The sequence below is a fragment of the Eumetopias jubatus genome, unplaced genomic scaffold (genome assembly GCF_037043125.1).
Source record: "Eumetopias jubatus isolate StellerSeaLion01/CBP00866 unplaced genomic scaffold, mEumJub1_p1.0 scaffold_5, whole genome shotgun sequence".
Classification (NCBI taxonomy): Eukaryota; Metazoa; Chordata; class Mammalia; order Carnivora; family Otariidae; genus Eumetopias; species Eumetopias jubatus.
In genome coordinates, this window is record NW_028274811.1 from 861,047 (window position 1) to 875,988 (window position 14,942).

A 14,942-nucleotide genomic window follows, 5' to 3' on the forward strand; every position below is an offset into this window, starting at 1 on the left:
GAGAGATCCTTGACTATGGGAAACAAACTGAGGGTTGTGGAAAGGGAGGTGGGTAGGGGGATGGGGTAACCGGGTAATGGGTATTAAGGAGGGCATGTGATGTGATGAGCACTGGGTGTTATATGCAACTAATGAATCATTGAACATTATTCCAAAAACTAATGATGTACTATATATTAGCTAACTGAATTTAAATTAAAAAAATTTTTAGGTAAACTTTTAAATAGTTTTCAAAATCTTTTTGATAAACTAAAACTTTTAAGCTTCACTGAGTTATATTAAATAACGATTTAACTTAAATCCATTAAATATCTAGATCATTTCCAAGTAAAATAAAATAATGAAACATTAAGTACTAAACATTGGTTTCTCTAATTTTGGATTCTATATTACAGGGAAAATAAAGATAAATGTAGATCTATTGGTAAACTATTTTGGCATGATTTATTGAAAGATTGTACTATAAAAAAGCATGTTTCCAGAAATTATGACATGTATTTATAAATTTACAATCTAAAGAATACTGGTATAACATACAGTTAACAAGTGCTTACCCTTTATTTTTCTTAGAAATTAAAGTTTCTAAGGATTAAGAACTCTAATTAATGTGTGTGGCTACAGCTACTAAAAATTTAAAAAAAGGAAACTTCTCAAAATGAAAGAAAAGTAGGACATGTGCTTTTGGTTACAAAGAAGTATGTGGACTAGAGATGAATTTTTTGATGCAGAAGAAAGTTGTAGAAAGACTGTGAAAAAGGAATCTTTGGAAAGGAATTTATTCATGGTCAGAACTGACTAATATTGCAATGAATATGTTCTCATACAAAAGTAAGCTGGTATAAAATTAGAAATTGGTTTCTTATCTGTTAAAAGGACAAAGAGTTGGGGACGGAGCAAGATGGCGGAGGAGTAGGAGACCTGGATTTCATCTGGTCTCAGGAATTCAGCTGGATAGGGGTCAAACCATTCTGAACTCAACAGGAGATCGAAGAAAAGAGTAGCAACAACTCTCTGAACAGAAAAGCGACCACTTACTGGAAGGTAGGATGTGCAGAGAAGTGAATCCGAGGCGATACTTGGTAGGATAGACAGCGGGGGAGGGGGCCTCCGTTGGCTGCTTCTGGCAAGTGATAGAGCCATGGAACACAAAATCAGAACTTTTAGAAGTTGGCTCCACTGAGGGATGTCGCTCCAGTGGCTAAGTGGGGGGTGGAACCCTCACGGGACAGTGTGGTCTCAGGACCCTCGGGGTCACAGAAAGACTGGGGGTGTCTGAGTGCTACAGAGCTCCCAGGTGTGGGAGCGGGGAAGCCAGATGCAGAGACGGAGCCAAGGTGCAGGCTCTCAGCTTGGGATTGCCATAAACTGTGATCGGTGACACAGTCAGGCCACTGCTCCTCCAGCAGGGACCCAACAAGGGGCATATCCAGGGAGACTCCCCTTCCTCCCCTGGGAGGAGTGGTGCAGGAGCGTACTGCAGGGATCTGCTGGGTTGGGAGACTCCACACTGAGTTGGGTGCCAGAGATAGAAATGCTTGGTCACAAGCCGGGTGAGCACAGAGTGTGGCCGGAGACTGGGGAGACAGGAGTGATTGACTGCTTTTCTCTGGGGGTGCACTGAGGAGTGGGGCCCCAAAGTCTCAGCTCCTCCGGGGCACAGATTGGGAGGCTGACATTTTCACTCTCATCCTCCAAAGCTGCACGGAAAGCTTGCAGGGAACAAAAGGTCCCGAGAGCAAATCTGAGCAGATTACTTAGCCCGGACCCAGCAAGGGCAGGGCAATTCCACCTCCAGCAAAGACATTTGAGAACCACAGCAACAGACCCCTCCCCCAGAAGATCAGCAAGAACAGCCAGCCAAGACGAAGTTTATCGATCAATGAGAAAGGCAGAACTCCAGTGCTAGGGGAATACTGCACATAGAATTCATGGCTTTTTTTACCATGATTCTTTAGTCTTTCGAAGTTAATTTTTTTAACTGTCTTTTTTATTTGAAATTTTTTCCCTTTTTCAACCAAAATCTTATCAATTCCTTTTCTTAAAAAAAATTTTTATTTTTCATTTTTAGAGTCATATTCTATCGCTTCATAGCAATTACCCTTATTTTTGCCATAAATATATAAGTTGTTCTCTCATTAAAATTTTGAGATACAGTTTCTTCTAACAGATCAAAATATACCCTAAATTTCTAGTGTATGGCTTTCTTCTAGTCTCCTCCTGCCTGATCATATACTCTCCCCCCTTTTTTTCTTTTCCTCTTCTTTCTTTTTTCAAACAACTTCTTATCTTATAAATTCCTTTTATAAAACTTTTTATAATTTTCATCTTTACAATCATATTCCATCCCTCCATCGTATCAGCCCTTATTTTGTATATATATAAGTCTTTCTTTCTTTAAAATTTTGGGAGGTGCTTTCTTCAGACCGAAATAAACCCAAAATCTAGTGTGTGGCACTGATCTATGCACCAGCCTGATCATATTTGATCATATTCTTTTTTGTTTTGTTTTGTTCTCTTTTTGTTGTTTTTACCTTTTTCTTTTTTTTCCCCTCTTTTTTTTCTTTCCCTTTCTTTTCCCCTGGTTTCAGGTCTTTTCTGATTTGTTTAGAGTTTATTTTCTGGGGATGTCATTACTCTGTTAGCATTTTGTTCTTTAATTCATCTATTCTCCTCTGGACAAAATGACAAGAAGGAAAAAATCACCTCAACAAAAAGAACAAGAGGTAGTACCGTCTGCTAGGGACCTACTCACTAAGGACATGAGTACGATGTCAGACCTAGAGTTCAGAATCATGATTTTAGATACTACCTGGGCTTGAAAAAAGCATGGAAGTTATTAGGGAAACCCTTTCTGGAGAAATAAAAGAACTAAAATCTAACCAAGTCGAAATCAAAAAGGCTATTAATGAGGTGCAATCAAAAATGGGGGCACTAACTGCTAGGATAAATGAGGCAGAAGAGAGAATCAGAGATATAGAAGACCAAATGATGAAAAAAAAGAAGCTGAGAAAAAGAGAGATAAACAACTACAGGATCACGAGGGCAGAATTCGAGAGATAAGCAATACCATAAGACAAAACAATATTAGAATAATTGGAATCCCAGAAGAAGAAGAAAGAGAGGGGCAGAAGGTATATTGGAGCAAATTATAACAGAGAACTTCCTTAATTTGGGGAAGGAAGCAGGCATCAAAAATCCAGGAGGCAGGGGCGGAGCAAGATGGCGGAGGAGTAGGAGACCCAGATTTCGTCTGGTCTCAGGAATTCAGCTGAATAGGGATCAAACCATTCTGAACACCTACGAACTCAACAGGAGATCAAAGAGGAGAGTAGCAACAACTCTCTGAACAGAGAAGCGACCACTTACTGGAAGGCAGGACGTGCGGAGAAGTGAATCCAAGGCGATATTCGGGAGGATAGACGGCGGGGGAGGGGCCTCCGCCGGCCACTTCTGGCAAGTGCTAGAGCCGTGGAGCACAAAGTCGGACCTTTTAGAAGTTGGCTCCGCTGAGGGACGTCACTCCAGTGGCTAAGCGGGGGTGGAACCCTCGCGGGACAGTGGGGTCTCAGGACCCTTGGGGTCACAGAAAGACCGGGGGAGCCTGAGTGCGTCAGAGCTCCAAGGTATCGGAGCGGGGAAGCCAGCTGCAGAGACGGAGCTGAGGCGCGGGCTCTCAGCTCGGGGTTGCCATAAACTGTGATCCGCGGCCCAGTCGGGCCACTGCTCCTGCAGCAGGGACCCAATAGGCGGCAGATCCGAGGAGACTCCCCTTCCTTCCCGGGGAGGAGCAGCGCGGGAACGCACCGCAGGGATCTGCTGGGTTTGGAGACTCCACACGGGGTCGGGTGCCAGAGATACAAACGCTCGGTCACAGGCCGGGTGAGCACGGAGTGCGGCCGGAAACTGGGGACAAGGGAGTGACTGCTTTTCTCTGGGGGCACACTGAGGAGCGGGGCCCTGAGTTCTCAGCTCCTCCGGGTGGAGATTGGGAGGCCACCATTTTTGCCCTGGTCCTCCAAGGCTGTACCGGAGAGCTTGCAGGGAATAAAAGCTCCTGAGATCAAACCCGAGCAGCTTGCTTAGCCCGGACCGACAAGGGTGGGGAAATTCAGCCTCCAGCAAAGACATTTGGAAACCACAGCAACAGGCCCCTCCCCCAGAAGATCAGCACGAACAGCCAGCAAGCCAAGACCAAGTTTACGGATCAAGGAGAACGGGAGAACTCCAGCACTAGGGGAATACTGCACATAGAATTCATGGCTGTTTTTTACCATGATTCATTAGTTCATCAAAGTTAATTTTTGTTAACTGTTTTTTTTTCTTTTTCTTTTTCCCTTTTTCAACCAATATCTTATCAATCCCTTTTTTTAAAAAAAAACATTTTTTATTTTTCATTTTTAGAGTTATATTTTATCCCTTCATAGTAGTTACCCTTATTTTTGGCATATATATATAAGTTGTTCTCTCTTTAAAATTTTGAGATACAGTTTCTTCTAACAGATAAAAATATACCCTAAATCACTAGTGTATGGTTCTGTTCTAGTCTCCTGCCTGATCACATTCTCTCCTTTTTTCTTTTCTTTATTTTTTAAATCTTCTTTCTTTTTTCAAACAACTTCTTATCTTATCAAGTCCTTTTATAAAATCTTTTATAATTTTCATCTCTACAGTCATCTTCTATCCCTTCATTGTATCAACCCTTATTTTGTACATATATGTCTTTCTTCCTTTAAAATTTTAGGAGGCACTTTTTCCTAACAGACCAAAATACGCCCAAAATCTAGTGTGTAGCACTGATCTATGCACTAGCCTGATCATATTTGATCACATTCTGCTTTTTTTTTGTATTGTTCTGTTTTTGTTTTTATTTTTTTCTTTTTTCTTTTCTCTTTCTTTTTTCTTTCTTTCCCCTTCTTTTCCCCTGGTTTCAGGTCTTTTCTGATTTCTATACAGTATATTTGCTGGAGACGTTGTAAACCTGTTAGCATTTTGTTCTCTCATTCATCTATTCTCCTCTGGACAAAATGACAAGACGAAAAAATCACCTCAGCAAAGAGAACAAGAGGTAGTACCCTCAGCCAGGGACCTACTTAATACGGACATTAGTACGATGTTGGACCTAGAGTTCAGAATCATGACTTTAAAGATACTAGCTGGGCTTGAAAAAAGCGTGGAAGTTAATAGAGAAACCCTTTCTGGAGAAATAAAAGAACTAAAATCTAACCAAGTCGAAATCAAAAAGGCTATTGATGAGGTGCAATCAAAAATGGGGGCACTAACTGCTACGATAAATGAGGCAGAAGAGAGAATCAGTGATATAGAAGACCAAATGATGGAAAGTAAAGAGGCTGAGAAAAAGAGGGAGGAACAACTACAGGATCACAAGGGCAGAATTTGAGAGATAAGTGATTCGATAAGACGAAACAACATTAGAATAATTGGGATCCCAGAAGAAGAAGAAAGAGAGAGAGGGGCAGAAGGTATATTGGAGCAAATAATAGCAGAGAACTTCCCTAATGTGAGGAAGGAAACAGGCATCAAAATCCAGGAGGCACAGAGAACCCCTCTCAAAATCAATAAAAATAGGTCAACACCCCGACATCTAATAGTAAAACTTACGAGTCTCAGAGACAAAGAGAAAATCCTGAAAGCAGCTCGGGAGAAGAGATATGTAACCTACAATGGTAAAAATATTAGATTGGCAACAGACCTATCCACAGAGACCTGGCAGGCCAGAAAGGACTGGCAAGATATCTTCAGAGCACTAAACGAGAAAAATATGCAGCCAAGAATACTATATCCAGCTAGGCTGTCATTGAAAATAGAAGGAGAGATAAAAAGCTTCCAGAACAAACAAAAACTAAAGGAATTTGCAAACATGAAACCAGCCCTCCAAGAAATATTGAAAGGGGTCCTCTAAGCAAAGAGAGAGCCTAAAAGCAGCAAAGATCAGAAAGGAACACAGACAACATACAGTAACAGTCACCTTACAGGCAATACAATGGCACTAAATTCATACCTTTCAATAGTTACCCTGAATATAAATGGGCTCAATGCCCCAATCAAAAGACACAGGCTATCAGATTGGATTAAAAAACAAGACCCATCCATATGCTGTCTGCAAGAGACTCATTTGAGACCCAAAGACACCCCCAGATTGAAAGTGAGGAGGTGGAAAACAATTTACCATGCTAATGGACACCAAAAGAAAGCTGGGGTGGCAATCCTTATATCAGACAAACTAGATTTTAAAACAAAGACTGTAATAAGAGATGAGGAAGGACACTATATCCTACTTAAAGGGACTACCTAACAAGAAGATCTAACAATTGTAAATATCTATGCCCCGAACATGGGAGCAGCCAATTATATAAGGCAATTAATAACAAAAGCAAAGAAACACATTGACAAAAATACAATAATAGTGGGGGACTTCAACACCCCCCTGACTGAAGTGGACAGATCATCTAAGCAATAGATCAACAAGGAAATAAAGACTTTAAATGACACACTGGTCCAAATGGACTTCACAGACATATTCAGAACATTCCATCCCAAAGCAACGGAATACACATTCTTCTCTAGTGCCCATGGAACATTCTCCAGAATTGATCACATCCTAGGTCACAAATCAGGTCTCAACCGGTACCAAAAGATTGGGATCATTCCCTGCATATTTTCAGACCACAATGCTTTGAAACTAGAACTCAATCACAAGAGGAAAGTTGGAAAGAACTCAAATACATGGAGGCTAAAGAGCATCCTACTAAAGAATGAATGGGTCAACCAGGAAATTAAAGAAGAATTAAAAACATTCATGGAAACCAATGAAAATGAAAACACAACTGTCCAAAATCTTTGGGATACAGCAAAGGCAGTCCTGAGAGGAAAGTATATAGCAATACAAGCCTTTCTCAAGAAACAAGAAAGGTCTCAAATACACAATCTAACCCTACACCTAAAGGAGCTGGAGAAAGAACAGCAAATAAAGCCTAAACCCAGCAGGAGAAGAGAAATCATAAAGATCAGAGCAGAAATCCATGAACTAGAAACCAAAAGAACAGTAGAACAGATCAACGAAACTAGGAGCTGGTTCTTTGAAAGAATTAACAAGATTGAGAAACCCCTGGCCAGACTTATCAAAAAGAAAAGAGAAGTGACCCAAATAAAATCATGAATGAAAGGGGAGAGATCACAACCAACACCAAAGTAATACAAACAATTATAAGAACATATTATGAGCGACTATATGCCAGCAAGTTAGATAACCTGGAAGAAATGGACACATTCCTAGAGATGTACCAACTACCAAAACTGAACCAGGAAGAAATAGAATACCTGAACAGACCTATAGCCACTAAGGAAATTGAAGCAGTTATCAAAAAACTCCCAACAAACAAAAGCCCAGGGCCAGATGGCTTCCCAGGGGAATTCTACCAAACATTTAAGAATAATTAATACCTATACTTCTGAACTATTCCAAAAAGTAGAAATGGAAGGAAAACTTCCAAACTCGTTTTATGAGGCCACCATTACCTTGATCCCAAAACCAGACAAAGACCTCATCAAAAAGAATTACAGACCAACATCCTTGATGAACATGGATGCAAAAATTCTCACCAAAATACTAGCCAATAGGATCCAACAGTACATTAAAAGGATTATTCACCACGACCAATTGGGATTTATCCCTGGACTGCAAGGCTGGTTCAACATCATCAAATCAATCAACGTGATAAAATACATTAACAAAAGAAAGAACAAGAATCATATGATCCTCTCCATAGATGCATAAAAAGCATTTGGCAAAATACAGCATCCTTTCTTGATCAAAACTCTTCAGCGTATAGGGATAGAGGGTACATACCTCAATATCATAAAAGCCATCATGAGAAACATACAGTGAATATCATTCTCCTTGGGGAAAAACTGAGAGCTTTCCCCCTAAGGTCAAGAACACAGCAGGGATGTCCACTATCACCACTGCTATTCAGCATAGTATTAGAAGTCCTAGCCACAGCAATCAGACAACAAAAAGAAATCAAAGGCATCCAAATTGGCAAAGAAGTCAAACTCTCACTGTTTGCAGATGCATGATACTTTATGTGGAAAACCCAAAAGACTCCACACCAAAACTGCTAGAACTCATACAGGAATTCAGTCAAGTGGCAGGATATAAAATCAATGCACAGAAATCAGCGGCATTCCTATACACCAACAACAAGACAGAAGAAAGAGAAATCAAGGAGTCGATCCCATTTACAATTGCACCCAAAACCATAAGATACCTAAGAATCAATCTCACCAAAGAGGCAAAGGATCTGTACTCAGAAAAGTATAAAATATTCATGAAAGAAATTGAGGAAGACACGAAGAAATGGAAAAACATTCCATGCTCATGGATTGGAAGAACAAATATTGTGAAGATGTCAATGCTACCTAGAGCGATCTACACATTCAATGCAATCCCCATCAAAATATCAACCACTTTTTTCAGAGAAATGGAACAAATAATCCTAAAATTTGTGTGAAACCAGAAAAGACCTCGAATAGCCAGAGGAATGTTGAAAAAGAAAAGCAAAGCTGGCAGCATCACAATTCCGGACTTCCAGCTCTCTTACAAAGCTGTCATCATTAAGAGAGTATGGTACTGGCACAAAAACAGACACATAGATCAATGGAACAGAATAGAGTCCAGAAATGGACCCTCAACTCTATGGTCAACTTATCTTCAACAAAGCAGGAAAGAATGTCCAATGGAAAAAACACAGTCTCTTCAAGAAATGGTGTTGGCAAAATTGGACAGCCACATGCAGAAGAATGAAACTGAATCATTTCCTTAAACCACACACAAAAATAGACTCCAAATGGTTGAAAGACCTAAACGTGAGACAGGAGTCCATTAAAATCCTAAAGGAGAACACAGGCAGCAACCTCTTCGACCTCAGCCGCAGGAACTTCTTCCTAGAAACATCACCAAAGGCAAGGGAAGGAAAAGCAAAAATGGACTATTGGGATTTCATCAAGATAAGAAGCTTTTGCACAGCAAAAAAAAAAAAAAAGTCCACAAAACCCGAAGACAACTGACAGAATGGGAGAAGATATTTGCAAATGACATATCAGATAAAGAGCTAGTATCCAAAATCTATAAAGAACTTATCAAACTCAACACTCAATGAACAAATGATCCAATCAAGAAATGGGCAGAAGACATGAACAGACATTTTTCCAAAGAAGACAACCAAATGGCCAACAGACACATGTAAAAGTGCTCAACATCACTCGGCATCAGGGAAATCCAAATCAAAACCTCAATGAGATACCACCTCACACCAGTCAGAATGGCTAAAATGAACAAGTCAGGAAACGACAGATGTTGGCGGGGATGCGGAAAAGGGGAACCCTCCTACACTGTTGGTGGGAATGCAAGCTGGTGCAACCCCTCTGGAAAACAGTATGGAGGTTCCTCAAAAGTTGAAAATAGAGCTACCATACGATCCAGCAATTGCACTACTGGGTATTTACCCCAAAGATACAAATGTAGGGATCCGAGGGGGTACGTGCATCCCGATGTTTATAGGATCAATGTCCACAATAGCCAAACTGTGGAAAGAGCCAAGATGTCCAACAACAGATGAATGGATAAAGAAGAAGTGGTATATATACACAATGGAATATTATGCAGCCATCAAAAGGAATGAGATCTTGCCATTTGCAACAACGTGGCTGGAACTGGAGGGTGTTATGCTGAGTGAAATAAGTCAATCAGAGAAAGACATGTATCATATAACCTCACTGATATGAGGAATTCTTAATCTCAGGAAACAAACTGAGGGTTGCTGGAGTGGGGGTGGGGTGGGAGGGATGGGGTGGCTGGGTGATAGACATTGGGGAGGGTATGTGCTATGGTGAGTGCTGTGAATTGTGCAAGACTGTTGAATCACAGATCTTTACCTCTGAAAGAAGTAATGCAATATATGTTAAGAAAAAATCAAGAAGAAGATAGCAGGAGGGGAAGAATGAAGGGGGGAAATCGGAGGGGGAGACGAACCATGAGAGACGATAGACTCTGAGAAACAAACTGAGGGTTCTAGAGGGGAGGGGGTGTGGGGGGATGGGTTAGCCTGGTGATGGGTATTAAAGAGGGCACATTCTGCGTGGAGCACTGGGTGTTATGCACAAACAATGAATCATGGAACACTACATCAAGAACTAATGATGTAATGTATGGTGATTAACATAACAAAAAAAATTTAAGGGGAAAAAAAGGACAAGAGTTGTTTGTTTTAAACATTTGATCTACCTTTGGTAATACATTGTAAAAGTTCCCTTACCATTTAAGTGATCTTCCTAAAAAAAAAAGACCCTGTGTTTTATGTTTTATTTGTATTGGTATATAAGTGTTCTAGAAATTATGTTAAATCCCTGGAAATTTGAAATGTACTAGTGTAATGTTATCTCTTGTAATTACTCTCTTACCTTCTGAAACTGCTGTCATCAAAATTGAAGCTCACACTAAAAGAACTAGAACAGAGAAATCAGGAAAATGCCCCAGCTGACTCTCATGCAAAGACAGCCAGCAAAAGAATCTATAAAGATTGTGGCACATGTGGATAACATCCATTCTGCTGCTACAAAAATATCCCCTCATTGTGAGATTTTTGCCATTCTGATGTCAGGGTAACATGGCAACACTCTGCTTCTGAATCAGAGAAAACATGATGGGTAACCAGTGGCTGTAAGTTGAACAGACAGGGCTTGGGAAACCCAGGGCAGCTGCTTGATTCTTTCTCTGGTAAACTCCACCGGGTTTTTTGTTTGTTTGTTTGTTTGTTTGTTTGTTCTGTTTTGTTTTGTTTTTTTTTCATTCCTTTACCCATCATGGTACATTTAAGATGACTCCAACAATGACTAGATATTAGTGGAGAAATTTCTATAAAATTGTGGAAACAGTCTATGAGCAATGTCTGACTTCTTAGTTCCTTGAGAAATTATTTCTGCCCCCAGAGGCCTTACACCTATTCCCTCTGGACTTGTGAACACATGCAGCTGGTCTTTATTCAAATGCCACTTAGTGTGGGTTATCAATATGTTCTTGTTATTGTACTTATATATTCCTGTAAGGTTGAAGATTTCCCACTGCTACAAAGCTAAAGCCTTCAAAGGAAACTGTATTTCCCACTTGCAATATAGCTTCCATATCTCCAGTGATCGAGACAGCCATTTCATTGGACAAATCATACCAGCCTTAACAAAAACCATTCAAACTTCTTGGAATTCTCACTAGTCCTATCACCCTCAATTATCAGGCAAGGTTGACAGATCAAACTTAAAATTTTTAAGCTAGCCAAAACTACTGGACTTCCCTGCACTAAGGTATTGACTTTGGACTTGCTGACTGTTTGCAGTACCTCCTTTGGGCATGTAAACACACCCCACACAATGTAGTCACTGGAACATCAATGTCTATTGGAATACAACTTTCTGCTGCTCCCTTGATGTTTCATGCCAGTATGACCAACCACAGCAAAATCTCTAATGTTTTACCATAAAGCTTATCATCAACAGGTTAGAGAAGTCTTCCCACATCTCAATTCAAAGAATCCTGTTGGACACAGTCTAGAACCTGGTGACTGAGTATTCTGGAAATGTCATTAGAGGAATACAGCTTTTGAAAGGGATCTTACCAAGTGCTCTCAACCACTGACAATGCTACAAAATTATAAGGTGTTGAGTCTTGGGTACGTACACGTTTCATACCTAAAGAATGTTTTACCTGACATCTAGTCCTGCACAGATGCTAGAGACCTCTAAATCAAATTGATGTGGAAAATAAGTAGCTGACATTGAGGTAAACTGCTTTCAGCAGAGACAAGAGATCAAGTCTTCATACTTTAACTAAATGAGATTACCACAGAGATTAAAGAGTTGACTGTCAAACTATGTATGAAATGTCTACACTGTGTGTGAGGAGTGGGCAGGACTTAAATCATCTCTGACCTCGGCTCCCCCCCCACAGGAATCTGGCCAAGAGTAAAAAAGTAGTCATCACATTGCAGAGCTCAGCATTTCCAAGAACAGAAAGTGAAATCAAAGTTCTGAGGGCTCCTTTTCTGAGAAACACACCCATTACCAGGAAGTGAAACTGAAAGGCACCATGGCCATTGATTTTTTGTGTTTTTGGCATCATGAATGAGAGCAGGGCATGGGATCCCAGGCAGCAGGCTTCTCAGTGACCCCCAAAGGACAACCTAATCAGGCCCCAGTCTCCAGGCCAAGCAAAATTTGAATCCAGATTCAGAGAACACAGACCTGAGTCCTGGGAAAATGACACTCATGCCTCACTGTTAACCATGGACAGCCCATACTGTCTGGGAAGTGAAGTCTAATAGAGTATCTAGTCCTTGTCCCTGGTTCCTGGCACAGAGCTTCAGAAACCCTGGGAATTTCCTGAGTGATGGGAGCTTACTTTGTTATGCTGATGAAGTGATTCTTGGCAGGATCCTAGATAGCTTTAGGTCAGTGGCTGGTCACCACGAAGACCAACCATGTGAATAGAGGGTGAGGACCTTGGATCAGCAGGATCTCTGGGGAAGAGAAGGGGGGTTGGAGACTGAGTACAATCAAGGGCCAATGATTTGATTAATCATGTCTACATAATTTAACCCCCATCAAAACTCTGGACTTTAAAGCTCAGTGGAGTGGGCTTCTTGGTTGATGTTTGCATTGATGTTCTGGGAAGGTGATACATCCTGATTTCACGTGGAGAGTCATGGAAGCTGTGTACTCCCTCCCAGATGTCACCCTATGTGTATCCTTTTAAATAAAGCTGTATTTGTAAGCATTAAACTTTGCTGACTTTTGTTAATCATTCAATTATCAAGGGAGGAGTTCTAGGAACCATCAAATTGGGAGACAGCTGGAGGTCCAGGTGACCTAGGGAATTCCCCCATGTGCAGCTAGTGTCTGAAGTGAGGGACTGTCAAGGACTGAGCCCTGAAACCTGGGAAGTCTTTGTTAACTCTGGTGGTTAGTGCAGGAATTAAAAGGCAGTATTCCCAATTGGGGTGCAATACTGAATAGGGAGTAAACCTGTGTCCTTGGCAACCCTGTTCTGGTTTTAACTTTTTTTTTTCATTTATTTGTTGAATGGAAATCCACTACATAGTTTATAATTCAAGAGGTGTAAGATGTATATAATAATATGTCCCTCCACATACAATAGCCATTCATGAAGTGTCTATACCAGAGGGACCATGTCATTCTTACAAGTCCGTTTAATGAACTTATGAACAATTATGCACATCTATTTTTTTTCTTTTTACAAAAATGGCAACATTCCTTATACAATGTCCTGCACCCTGGGTTCTTCATTTGTTATTTGGTTATTGTTCTAGATGTGCACACTCAAAGCTCCTCCTGTTAAAAATATTTTTATTAATGTCTTTTCAAGCAAATATCTGTTTCAGAGACAAATAGGTCAAGAAATAATACCTTTGTGTGGGGCACCTGGGTGGTTGAGTTGGTTAAGCTTCTGACTCTTGATTTCTGCTCAGGTCATGATTTCAGGGTCATGATCTCAAACCTAGCATGGAGCCCTGTGTTCTTCTTTGAGTCTGCTTAAGATCCTCTCCCTCTCTCTTTTCCCCTCCTGCCCTCCCCTGTTTGCAGAAACATGTGCTCTCTCTCCCTCTAAAAAAAAAAAAAAGAAGAAGGAAAGAAAGACATAATACCTTTAGTATTAGAACTATAGCTGAGTGAAGCTGTCATTTAAAAAAGAAGAAAAAGAAGTGGGACCTGCCATCATCCTAGTAAACACTGGTGAGCATCTGCAAATAGCAACTCCTTCCTCTAATCTGGAGTTTATCCCCACACAATACATTTTTTGATTGAAGAATAATTAACATAAAATATTATATCAGTTTTAGGTTCACAACACTGATTCAACGACTCTATATATTACTCAAAACTCACCATAGTAAGTGCGGTCACCATCTGTCACAATACAAAATTTTTACAATAATACTGACTACATTCTCTATATTGTACTATTAATTTCTGTGACTTATTTACTTTATAACTGGAAGTTTGTAACTCTTAATTTCCTTTATTTATTTTATCTTTCCCCCCACCTACCTTTCCTCTGGCAACAACCAATTTGTTCTCTGTATTTAACAGTCTGTTTTGTTGTTGTTTGCTTGTTTAGACTCCACGTATAAGTAAAATTATATGGTATTTCTTTCTCTTTCTGACTTATTTCACTTAATATAATGCCTTCTGAGCCACCCATGTTGTCACAAATGGCAAGCACTCATTTTCTTACAACTGAATAATATCCCTATATATGTTTATATACTACATTTTCTGTGTCTATTCATCTATCGATGCACACTTGGATTGCTTCCATTATCTCAACTATTGTAAATAATGCTGCAATAAACATAGAGGTGCCAACATCTTTTTGAATTAGTGTTCTTTTCTTTGGGTAAAGGCACAGTAGTGGAATGACTAGATTATATGGTATTTCTGTTTTTAATCTTTTAAAAGGAAACTCCATACAACTTTCCAAAGTGGTTGCACCAATTCATATTCCTGCAAGATTGCATGATTTTTCCTTTCATTCCACATCCTTATGAACACTTCTCATTTTTTATCTTTTTTTAATTTGTTTTTATTAGTTTCAGAGATAGAATTTAGTAATTAATCAGTTGCACCTAACACCCACTGCTCATTACATTAATTGTCCTCCTTAAAACCCACTATACAATTATCCCTTCCCCCACCTGCCTCCCCTCCAGCAACCCTCAGTTTTTTTTCTTAGATTTCAGTGGTTCTTCTGCTTTGCCTCCCTCTCAATTTTCATTTATTTTATTTTTCCTTCACTTCCCCTATATTCATCTCTTTTGTTTGTTAAATTCTACATATGACTGAAATTATATGCT